The sequence below is a fragment of the Rhododendron vialii genome, chromosome 5a (genome assembly GCF_030253575.1).
Source record: "Rhododendron vialii isolate Sample 1 chromosome 5a, ASM3025357v1".
Taxonomy (NCBI): Eukaryota; Viridiplantae; Streptophyta; class Magnoliopsida; order Ericales; family Ericaceae; genus Rhododendron; species Rhododendron vialii.
The window spans coordinates 22,480,540-22,495,324 of record NC_080561.1 but is presented as its reverse complement, the minus strand read 5'-3'; positions in this window follow the sequence as shown (position 1 = coordinate 22,495,324).

The following is a 14,785-nucleotide window of genomic DNA, read 5'->3' as shown; positions in this document are numbered from 1 at the left end:
CAAAACGGTGCAATACCGTACGAGGACATCCATACGGTACCAAACCACACCAAAACGGTGCAATACCGTACGAGTACTTCGTTACGGTACCAAACCACACCAAAACCGTACAATACCGTACGAGTACATCCATACGGTACCAAACCTCACCAAAACGGTGCAATACCGTGCGAGTACTTCGTTACGGTACCAAACTACACCAAAACGGTACAATACCGTACGAGTACATCCATACGGTACCAAACCACACCAAAACGGTGCAATACCGTACGAGTACTTCGTTACGGTACCAAACCACACCAAAACGGTGCAATACCGTACGAGTACATCCATACGGTACAAAACCACACCAAAACAGTTCAATACCGTACGAGTACATCCATACGGCACCAAACCACACCAAAACGGTGAAATACCGTACGAGTACTTCGTTACGGTACCGAACCACACCAAAACGGTGCAATACCGTACGAGTACTTCGTTACGGTACCAAACCACCCCAAAACGGTGCAATACCGTACGAGTACATCCATACGGTACCAAACCACACCAAAACGGTGCAATACCGTACGAGGACATCCATACGGAACCAAACCACACCAAAACGGTGCAATACCGTACGAGTACTTCGTTACGGTACAAAGCCACACCAAAATAATATAATACCGTACGAGTACATCCATACGGTACCAAACCACCCCAAAACGGTGCAATACCGTACGAGTACTTCGTTACGGTACCAAACCACACCAAAACGGTACAATACCGTACGAGTACATCCATACGGTTCCAAACCACACCAAAATGGTGCAATACCGTACGAGTACTTCGTTACGGTACCAAACCACACCAAAACGGTGCAATAACGTATGAGTACTTCGTTACGGTACCAAACCACACCAAAACGGTGCAATACCGTACGAGTACATACATACGGTACCAAACCACACCAAAATGGTACAATACCGTACGAGTACAGCCATACGGTACCAAACCACACCAAAACGGTGCAATACCGTACGAATACTTCGTTACGGTACCAAACCACACAAAAACGGTACAATACCGTACGAGTACATCCATACGGTACCAAACCACACCAAAACGGTGCAATACCGTACGAGTACTTCGTTACGGTACCAAACCACAGCAAAACGGTGCAATACCGTAAGAGTACATCCATACGGTACCAAACCACACCAAAACGGTGCAATACCGTACGAGTACTTCGTTACGGTACCAAACCACACCAAAACGGTGCAATACCGTACGAGTACTTCGTTACGGTACCAAACCACACCAAAACGGTACAATACCGTACGAGTACATCCATACGGTACCAAACCACACCAAAACGGTGCAATACCGTAGAGTACTTCGTTACCGTACCAAACCATACCAAAACGTTACAATACCATACGAGTACATCCATACGGTACCAAACCACACCAAAACGGTGCAATACCGTACGAGTACTTCGTTACGGTACCAAACCACACCAAAACGGTGCAATACCGTACGAGTACATCCATACAGTACCAAACCACACCAAAACGGAGCAATACCGTACGAGTACTTCGTTACGATACCAAACCACACCAAAACGGTACAATACCGTACGAGTACTTCGTTACGGTACCAAACCACACCAAAACGGTGCAATACCGTACGAGTACATCCATATGGTACCAAACCACACAAAAACAGTGCAATACCGTACGAGTACTTCGTTACGGTACCAAACCACACCAAAACGGTGCAATACCGTACGAGTACATCCATACGGTACCAAACCACACCAAAACGGTGCAATACCGTACGAGTACATCCATACGGCACCAAATCACACCAAAATTGTGCAATACCGTACGTGTACGTGCATACGATACCAAACCACACCAAAACGGTGCAATACCATACGAGGACATCCATACGGTACCAAACCACACCAAAACGGTGCAATACCGTACGAGAACTTTGTTACGGTACCAAACCACACCAAAACCGTACAATACCGTACGAGTGCATCCATACGGTACCAAACCTCACCAAAACGGTGCAATACCGTGCGAGTACTTCGTTACGGTACCAAACTACACCAAAACGGTACAATACCGTACGAGTACATCCATATGGTACCAAACCACACCAAAACGGTGCAATACCGTACGAGTACTTCGTTACGGTACCAAACCACACCAAAACGGTGCAATACCGTAGGAGTACATCCATACGGTACCAAACCACACCAAAACGGTTCAATACCGTACGAGTACATCCATACGGCACCAAACCACACGAAAACGGTGCAATACCGTACGAGTACTTCGTTACGGTACCGAACCACACCAAAACGGTGCAATACCGTACGAGTACTTCGTTACGGTACCAAACCACCCCAAAACGGTGCAATACCTTACGAGTACATCCATACGGTACCAAAGCACACCAAAACGGTGCAATACCGTACGAGGACATCCATACGGAACAAAACCACACCAAAACGGTGCAATACCGTACGAGTACTTCGTTACGGTACAAAGCCTCACCAAAATGGTACAATACCGTACGAGTACATCCATACGGTACCAAACCACCCCAAAACGGTGCAATAACGTACGAGTACTTCGTTACGGTACCAAACCACACCAAAACGGTACAATACTGTACGAGTACATCCATACGGTACCAAACCAAACCAAAACGGTGCAATACCGTACGAATACTTCGTTACGGTACCAAACCACACCAAAACGGTGCAATACCGTACGAGTACTTCGTTACGGTACCTAACCACACCAAAACGTTGCAATACCGTACGAGTACTTCGTTACGGTACCAAACCACACCAAAACGGTACAATACCGTACGAGTACATCCATACGGTACCAAACCACACCAAAACGGGGCAATACCGTCCGAGTACATCCATACGGTACCAAACCACACCAAAACGGTGCAACACCGTACGAGTACTTCGTTACGGTACCAAACCACACCAAAACGGTACAATACCGTGCGAGTACTTCGTTACGGTACCAAACCACACCAAAACGGTGCAATACCGTACGAGTACATCCATACGTTACCAAACCACATCAAAACGGTGCAATACGGTACGAGTACATTCATTCGGTACCAAACCAAACCAAAATGGTGCAATCCCGTGCGAGTACATCTATACGGTACCAAACCACACCAAAACGGTGCAATACCGTAGGAGTACTTCGTTACGGTACCAAACCACACGAAAACGGTGCAATACCGTACGAAACCACACGAAAACGGTGCAATACCGTACGAGTACTTCGTTAGGTACCAAACCACACCAAAACGGTGCAATACCGTACGAGTACATCCATACGGTACCAAACAACACTAAAACGGTGCAATACCGTACGAGTATATCCATACGGCACTAAATCACACCAAAATTGTGCAATACCGTACGAGTACGTGCATACGATACCAAACCACTCCAAAACGGTGCAATACCGTACGAGGACATCCATACGGTACCAAACCACACCAAAACGGTGCAATACCGTACGAGTACTTCGTTACGGTACCAAACAACACCAAAACCGTACAATACCGTACGAGTACATCCATACGGTACCAAACCTCACCAAAACGGTGCAATACCGTGCGAGTACTTCGTTACGGTACCAAACTACACCAAAACGGTACAATACCGTACGAGTACATCCATACGGTACCAAACCACACTAAAACGGTGCAATACCGTACGAGTACTTCGTTACGATGCAAAACCACACCAAAACGGTGCAATACCGTACGAGTACATCCATACGGTACAAAACCACACCAAAACAGTTCAATACCGTACGAGTACATCCATACGGCACCAAACCACACCAAAACGGTGAAATACCGTACGAGTACTTCGTTACGGTACCGAACCACACCAAAACGGTGCAATACCGTACGAGTACTTCGTTACGGTACCAAACCACCCCAAAACGGTGCAATACCGTACGAGTACATCCATACGGTACCAAACCACACCAAAACGGTGCAATACCGTACGAGGACATCCATACGGAACCAAACCACACCAAAACGGTGCAATACCGTAGGAGTACTTCGTTACGGTACAAAGCCACACCAAAATAATATAATACCGTACGAGTACATCCATACGGTACCAAACCACCCCAAAACGGTGCAATACCGTACGAGTACTTCGTTACGGTACCAAACCACACCAAAACGGTACAATACCGTACGAGTACATCCATACGGTACCAAACCACACCAAAATGGTGCAATACCGTACGAGTACTTCGTTACGGTACCAAACCACACCAAAACGGTGCAATAACGTATGAGTACTTCGTTACGGTACCAAACCACACCAAAACGGTGCAATACCGTACGAGTACATCCATACGGTACCAAACCACACCAAAATGGTACAATACCGTACGAGTACAGCCATACGGTACCAAACCACACCAAAACGGTGCAATACCGTACGAGTACTTCGTTACGGTACCAAACCACACCAAAACCGTACAATACCGTACGAGTACATCCATACGGTACCAAACCTCACCAAAACGGTGCAATACCGTGCGAGTACTTCGTTACGGTACCAAACCACACCAAAACGGTACAATACCGTACGAGTACATCCATACGGTACCAAACCACACCAAAATGGTGCAATACCGTACGAGTACTTCGTTACGGTACCAAACCACACCAAAACGGTGCAATAACGTATGAGTACTTCGTTACGGTACCAAACCACACCAAAACGGTGCAATACCGTACGAGTACATCCATACGGTACCAAACCACACCAAAATGGTACAATACCGTACGAGTACAGCCATACGGTACCAAACCAAACCAAAACGGTGCAATACCGTACGAATACTTCGTTACGGTACCAAACCACACAAAAACGGTACAATACCGTACGAGTACATCCATACGGTACCAAACCACACCAAAACGGTGCAATACCGTACGAGTACTTCGTTACGGTACCAAACCACAGCAAAACGGTGCAATACCGTAAGAGTACATCCATACGGTACCAAACCACACCAAAACGGTGCAATACCGTACGAGTACTTCGTTACGGTACCAAACCACACCAAAACGGTGCAATACCGTACGAGTACTTCGTTACGGTACCAAACCACACCAAAACGGTACAATACCGTACGAGTACATCAATACGGTACCAAACCACACCAAAACGGTGCAATACCGTAGAGTACTTCGTTACCGTACCAAACCATACCAAAACGTTACAATACCATACGAGTACATACATACGGTACCAAACCACAACAAAACGGTGCAATACCGTACGAGTACTTCGTTACGGTACCAAACCACACCAAAACGGTGCAATACCGTACGAGTACATCCATACAGTACCAAACCACACCAAAACGGAGCAATACCGTACGAGTACTTCGTTACGATACCAAACCACACCAAAACGGTACAATACCGTACGAGTACTTCGTTACGGTACCAAACAACACCAAAACGGTGCAATACCGTACGAGTACATCCATATGGTACCAAACCACACAAAAACAGTGCAATACCGTACGAGTACTTCGTTACGGTACCAAACCACACCAAAACGGTGCAATACCGTACGAGTACATCCATACGGTACCAAACCACACCAAAACGGTGCAATACCGTACGAGTACATCCATACGGCACCAAATCACACCAAAATTGTGCAATACCGTACGTGTACGTGCATACGATACCAAACCACACCAAAACGGTGCAATACCATACGAGGACATCCATACGATACCAAACCACACCAAAACGGTGCAATACCGTACGAGTACTTTGTTACGGTACCAAACCACACCAAAACCGTACAATACCGTACGAGTACATCCATACGGTACCAAACCTCACCAAAACGGTGCAATACCGTGCGAGTACTTCGTTACGGTACCAAACTACACCAAAACGGTACAATACCGTACGAGTACATCCATATGGTACCAAACCACACCAAAACGGTGCAATACCGTACGAGTACTTCGTTACGGTACCTAACCACACCAAAACGGTGCAATACCGTAGGAGTACATCCATACGGTACCAAACCACACCAAAACGGTTCAATACCGTACGAGTACATCCATACGGCACCAAACCACACGAAAACGGTGCAATACCGTACGAGTACTTCGTTACGGTACCGAACCACACCAAAACGGTGCAATATCGTACGAGTACTTCGTTACGGTACCAAACCACCCCAAAACGGTGCAATACCTTACGAGTACATCCATACGGTACCAAAGCACACCAAAACGGTGCAATACCGTACGAGGACATCCATACGGAACCAAACCACACCAAAACGGTGCAATACCGTACGAGTACTTCGTTACGGTACAAAGCCACACCAAAATGGTACAATACCGTACGAGTACATCCATACGGTACCAAACCACCCCAAAACGGTGCAATACCGTACGAGTACTTCGTTTCGGTACCAAACCACACCAAAACGGTACAATAACGTACGAGTACATCCATACGGTACCAAACCACACCAAAACGGTGCAATACCGTACGAGTACTTCGTTACGGTACCAAACCACACCAAAACGGTGCAATACCGTACGAGTACATCCATACGGTACCAAACCACACTAAAACGGTGCAATACCGTACGAGTACATCCATACGGCACCAAATCACATCAAAATTGTGCAATACCGTACGAGTACGTGCATACGATACCAAACCACACCAAAACGGTGCAATACCGTACGAGGACATCCATACGGTACCAAACCACACCAAAACGGTGCAATACCGTACGAGTACTTCGTTACGGTACCAAACCACACCAAAACCGTACAATACCGTACGAGTACATCCATACGGTACCAAACCACACCAAAACGGTGCAATACCGTCCGAGTACTTAGTTACGATACCAAACCACACCAAAACGGTGCAATACCGTACGAGTACATCCATACGGTACAAAACCACACCAAAACGGTTCAATACCGTACGAGTGCATCCATACGGCACCAAACCACACCAAAACGGTGCAATACCGTACGAGTACTTCGTTACGGTACCAAACCACCCCAAAACGGTGCAATACTGTACGAGTACATCCATACGGTACCAAACCACACCAAAACGGTACAATACCGTACGAGGACATCCATACGGAACCAAACCACACCAAAACGGTGCAATACCGTACGAGTACTTCGTTACGGTACAAAGCCACACCAAAATGGTACAATACCGTACGAGTACATCCATACGGTACCAAACCACCCCAAAACGGTGCAATACCGTACGAGTACTTCGTTACGGTACCAAACCACACCAAAACCGTACAATACCGTACGAGTACATCCATACGGTACCAAACCACACCAAAACGGTGCAATACCGTACGAGTACTTCGTTACGGTACCAAACCACACCAAAACGGTGCAATACCGTACGAGTACTTCGTTACGGTACCAAACCACACCAAAATGGTACAATACCATACGGGAACATCCATACGGTACCAAACCACACCAAAACGGTGCAATACCGTACGAGTACTTCGTTACGGTACCAAACCACACCAAAACGGTGCAACACCGTACGAGTACTTCGTTACGGTACCAAACCACACCAAAACGGTACAATACCGTACGAGTACATCCATACGGTAGCAAACCACACGAAAACGGTGCAATACCGTACGAGTACAGCCATACGGTACCAAACCACACCAAAACGGTGCAATACCGTACGAGTACTTCGTTACGGTACCAAACCACACCAAAACGGTGCAATACCGTACGAGTACATCCATACGGTACAAAACCACACCAAAACAGTTCAATACCGTACGAGTACATCCATACGGCACCAAACCACACCAAAACGGTGAAATACCGTACGAGTACTTCGTTACGGTACCGAACCACACCAAAACGGTGCAATACCGTACGAGTACTTCGTTACGGTACCAAACCACCCCAAAACGGTGCAATACCGTACGAGTACATCCATACGGTACCAAACCACACCAAAACGGTGCAATACCGTACGAGGACATCCATACGGAACCAAACCACACCAAAACGGTGCAATACCGTACGAGTACTTCGTTACGGTACAAAGCCACACCAAAATAATATAATACCGTACGAGTACATCCATACGGTACCAAACCACCCCAAAACGGTGCAATACCGTACGAGTACTTCGTTACGGTACCAAACCACACCAAAACGGTACAATACCGTACGAGTACATCCATACGGTACCAAACCACACCAAAATGGTGCAATACCGTACGAGTACTTCGTTACGGTACCAAACCACACCAAAACGGTGCAATAACGTATGAGTACTTCGTTACGGTACCAAACCACACCAAAACGGTGCAATACCGTACGAGTACATCCATACGGTACCAAACCACACCAAAATGGTACAATACCGTACGAGTACAGCCATACGGTACCAAACCACACCAAAACGGTGCAATACCGTACGAGTACTTCGTTACGGTACCAAACCACACCAAAACCGTACAATACCGTACGAGTACATCCATACGGTACCAAACCTCACCAAAACGGTGCAATACCGTGCGAGTACTTCGTTACGGTACCAAACCACACCAAAACGGTACAATACCGTACGAGTACATCCATACGGTACCAAACCACACCAAAATGGTGCAATACCGTACGAGTACTTCGTTACGGTACCAAACCACACCAAAACGGTGCAATAACGTATGAGTACTTCGTTACGGTACCAAACCACACCAAAACGGTGCAATACCGTACGAGTACATCCATACGGTACCAAACCACACCAAAATGGTGCAATACCGTACGAGTACTTCGTTACGGTACCAAACCAATCCAAAACGGTGCAATAACGTATGAGTACTTCGTTACGGTACCAAACCACACCAAAACGGTGCAATAACGTATGAGTACTTCGTTACGGTACCAAACCACACCAAAACGGTGCAATAACGTATGAGTACTTCGTTACGGTACCAAACCACACCAAAACGGTGCAATACCGTACGAGTACATCCATACGGTACCAAACCACACCAAAATGGTACAATACCGTACGAGTACAGCCATACGGTACCAAACCACACCAAAACGGTGCAATACCGTACGAATACTTCGTTACGGTACCAAACCACACAAAAACGGTACAATACCGTACGAGTACATCCATACGGTACCAAACCACACCAAAACGGTGCAATACCGTACGAGTACTTCGTTACGGTACCAAACCACAGCAAAACGGTGGAATACCGTAAGAGTACATCCATACGGTACCAAACCACACCAAAACGGTGCAATACCGTACGAGTACTTCGTTACGGTACCAAACCACACCAAAACGGTGCAATAACGTATGAGTACTTCGTTACGGTACCAAACCACACCAAAACGGTGCAATAACGTATGAGTACTTCGTTACGGTACCAAACCACACCAAAACGGTGCAATACCGTACGAGTACATCCATACGGTACCAAACCACACCAAAATGGTACAATACCGTACGAGTACAGCCATACGGTACCAAACCACACCAAAACGGTGCAATACCGTACGAATACTTCGTTACGGTACCAAACCACACAAAAACGGTACAATACCGTACGAGTACATCCATACGGTACCAAACCACACCAAAACGGTGCAATACCGTACGAGTACTTCGTTACGGTACCAAACCACAGCAAAACGGTGCAATACCGTAAGAGTACATCCATACGGTACCAAACCACACCAAAACGGTGCAATACCGTACGAGTACTTCGTTACGGTACCAAACCACACCAAAACGGTGCAATAACGTATGAGTACTTCGTTACGGTACCAAACCACACCAAAACGGTGCAATACCGTACGAGTACATCCATACGGTACCAAACCACACCAAAATGGTGCAATACCGTACGAGTACTTCGTTACGGTACCAAACCAATCCAAAACGGTGCAATAACGTATGAGTACTTCGTTACGGTACCAAACCACACCAAAACGGTGCAATAACGTATGAGTACTTCGTTACGGTACCAAACCAATCCAAAACGGTGCAATAACGTATGAGTACTTCGTTACGGTACCAAACCACACCAAAACGGTGCAATAACGTATGAGTACTTCGTTACGGTACCAAACCACACCAAAACGGTGCAATAACGTATGAGTACTTCGTTACGGTACCAAACCACACCAAAACGGTGCAATACCGTACGAGTACATCCATACGGTACCAAACCACACCAAAATGGTACAATACCGTACGAGTACAGCCATACGGTACCAAACCACACCAAAACGGTGCAATACCGTACGAATACTTCGTTACGGTACCAAACCACACAAAAACGGTACAATACCGTACGAGTACATCCATACGGTACCAAACCACACCAAAACGGTGCAATACCGTACGAGTACTTCGTTACGGTACCAAACCACAGCAAAACGGTGCAATACCGTAAGAGTACATCCATACGGTACCAAACCACACCAAAACGGTGCAATACCGTACGAGTACTTCGTTACGGTACCAAACCACACCAAAACGGTGCAATAACGTATGAGTACTTCGTTACGGTACCAAACCACACCAAAACGGTGCAATAACGTATGAGTACTTCGTTACGGTACCAAACCACACCAAAACGGTGCAATACCGTACGAGTACATCCATGCGGTACCAAACCACACCAAAATGGTACAATACCGTACGAGTACAGCCATACGGTACCAAACCACACCAAAACGGTGCAATACCGTACGAATACTTCGTTACGGTACCAAACCACACAAAAACAGTACAATACCGTACGAGTACATCCATACGGTACCAAACCACACCAAAACGGTGCAATACCGTACGAGTACTTCGTTACGGTACCAAACCACAGCAAAACGGTGCAATACCGTAAGAGTACATCCATACGGTACCAAACCACACCAAAACGGTGCAATACCGTACGAGTACTTCGTTACGGTACCAAACCACACCAAAACGGTACAATACCGTACGAGTACATCCATACGGTACCAAACCACACCAAAACGGTGCAATACCGTAGAGTACTTCGTTACCGTACCAAACCATACCAAAACGTTACAATACCATACGAGTACATACATACGGTACCAAACCACAACAAAACGGTGCAATACCGTACGAGTACTTCGTTACGGTACCAAACCACACCAAAACGGTGCAATACCGTACGAGTACATCCATACAGTACCAAACCACACCAAAACGGAGCAATACCGTACGAGTACTTCGTTACGATACCAAACCACACCAAAACGGTACAATACCGTACGAGTACTTCGTTACGGTACCAAACAACACCAAAACGGTGCAATACCGTACGAGTACATCCATATGGTACCAAACCACACAAAAACAGTGCAATACCGTACGAGTACTTCGTTACGGTACCAAACCACACCAAAACGGTGCAATACCGTACGAGTACATCCATACGGTACCAAACCACACCAAAACGGTGCAATACCGTACGAGTACATCCATACGGCACCAAATCACACCAAAATTGTGCAATACCGTACGTGTACGTGCATACGATACCAAACCACACCAAAACGGTGCAATACCATACGAGGACATCCATACGGTACCAAACCACACCAAAACGGTGCAATACCGTACGAGTACTTTGTTACGGTACCAAACCACACCAAAACCGTACAATACCGTACGAGTACATCCATACGGTACAAAACCTCACCAAAACGGTGCAATACCGTGCGAGTACTTCGTTACGGTACCAAACTACACCAAAACGGTACAATACCGTACGAGTACATCCATATGGTACCAAACCACACCAAAACGGTGCAATACCGTACGAGTACTTCGTTACGGTACCTAACCACACCAAAACGGTGCAATACCGTAGGAGTACATCCATACGGTACCAAACCACACCAAAACGGTTCAATACCGTACGAGTACATCCATACGGCACCAAACCACACGAAAACGGTGCAATACCGTACGAGTACTTCGTTACGGTACCGAACCACACCAAAACGGTGCAATATCGTACGAGTACTTCGTTACGGTACCAAACCACCCCAAAACGGTGCAATACCTTACGAGTACATCCATACGGTACCAAAGCACACCAAAACGGTGCAATACCGTACGAGGACATCCATACGGAACCAAACCACACCAAAACGGTGCAATACCGTACGAGTACTTCGTTACGGTACAAAGCCACACCAAAATGGTACAATACCGTACGAGTACATCCATACGGTACCAAACCACCCCAAAACGGTGCAATACCGTACGAGTACTTCGTTTCGGTACCAAACCACACCAAAACGGTACAATACCGTACGAGTACATCCATACGGTACCAAACCACACCAAAACGGTGCAATACCGTACGAGAACTTCGTTACGGTACCAAACCACACCAAAACGGTGCAATACCGTACGAGTACATCCATACGGTACCAAACCACACTAAAACGGTGCAATACCGTACGAATACATCCATACGGCACCAAATCACATCAAAATTGTGCAATACCGTACGAGTACGTGCATACGATACCAAACCACACAAAAACGGTGCAATACCGTACGAGGACATCCATACGGTACCAAACCACACCAAAACGGTGCAATACCGTACGAGTACTTCGTTACGGTACCAAACCACACCAAAACCGTACAATACCGTACGAGTACATCCATACGGTACCAAACCACACCAAAACGGTGCAATACCGTCCGAGTACTTCGTTACGATACCAAACCACACCAAAACGGTGCAATACCGTACGAGTACATCCATACGGTACAAAACCACACCAAAACGGTTCAATACCGTACGAGTGCATCCATACGGCACCAAACCACACCAAAACGGTGCAATACCGTACGAGTACTTCGTTACGGTACCGAACCACACCAAAACGGTGCAATACCGTACGAGTACTTCGTTACGGTACCAAACCACCCCAAAACGGTGCAATACTGTACGAGTACATCCATACGGTACCAAACCACACCAAAACGGTACAATACCGTACGAGGACATCCATACGGAACCAAACCACACCAAAACGGTGCAATACCGTACGAGTACTTCGTTACGGTACAAAGCCACACCAAAATGGTACAATACCGTACGAGTACATCCATACGGTACCAAACAACCCCAAAACGGTGCAATACCGTACGAGTACTTCGTTACGGTACCAAACCACACCAAAACGGTACAATACCGTACGAGTACATCCATACGGTACCAAACCACACCAAAACGGTGCAATACCGTACGAGTACCGTAACAAACCACACCAAAACGGTGCAATAACGTACGAGTACTTCGTTACGGTACCAAACCACACCAAAACGGTGCAATACCGTACGAGTACATCCATACGGTACCAAACCACACAAAAACGGTACAATACCGTACGAGTACATCCATACGGTACCAACCCACACCAAAACGGTGCAATACCGTACGAGTACTTCGTTACGGTACCAAACCACACCAAAACGGTGCAATACCGTACGAGTACTTTGTTACGGTACCAAACCACACCAAAACGGTACAATACCATACGGGAACATCCATACGGTACCAAACCACACCAAAACGGTGCAATACCGTACGAGTACTTCGTTACGGTACCAAACCACACCAAAACGGTGCAACACCGTACGAGTACTTCGTTACGGTACCAAACCACACCAAAACGGTACAATACCGTACGAGTACATCCATACGGTAGCAAACCACACGAAAACGGTGCAATACCGTACGAGTACTTCGTTACGGTACCAAACCACACCAAAACAGTACAATACCGTACGAGTACATCCATACGGTACCAAACCACACCAAAACGGTGCAATACCGTACGAGTACTTCGTTAGGGTTCCAAACCACACCAAAACGGTGCAATACCGTACGAGTACTTCGTTACGGTACCAAACCACCCCAAAACGGTGCAATACCGTACGAGTACATCCATACGGTACCAAACCACACCAAAACGGTGCAATACCGTACGAGTACTTCGTTACGGCACCAAACCACACCAAAACGGTGCAATACCATACGAGTACTTCGTTACGGTACCAAACCACACCAAAACGGTACAATACCGTACGAGTACATCCATATGGTACCGAACCACACCAAAACGGTGCAATACCGTACGAGTACTTCGTTACGGTACCAAACCAAACCAAAACGGTACAATACCGTACGAGTACATCCATACGGTACCAAACCACACAAAAACGGTGCAATACCGTACGAGTACTTCGTTACGGTACAAACCATACCAAAACGGTACAATACCGTACGAGTACATCCATACGGTACCAAACCACACCAAAACGATGCAATACCGTACGAGTACTTCGTTACGGTACCAAACCACACCAAAACGGTGCAATACCGTACGAGTACATCCATACGGCACCAAACCACACCAAAACGGTGCAATACCGTACGAGTACTTCGTTACGGTACCAAACCACACCAAACCGGTACAATACCGTACGAGTACTTCGTTACGGTACCAAACCACACCAAAACGGTGCAATACCGTACGAGTACTTCGTTACGGTACCAAACCACACCAAAACCGTACAATACCGTACGAGTACATCCATACGGTACCAAACCACACCAAAACGGTGCAATACC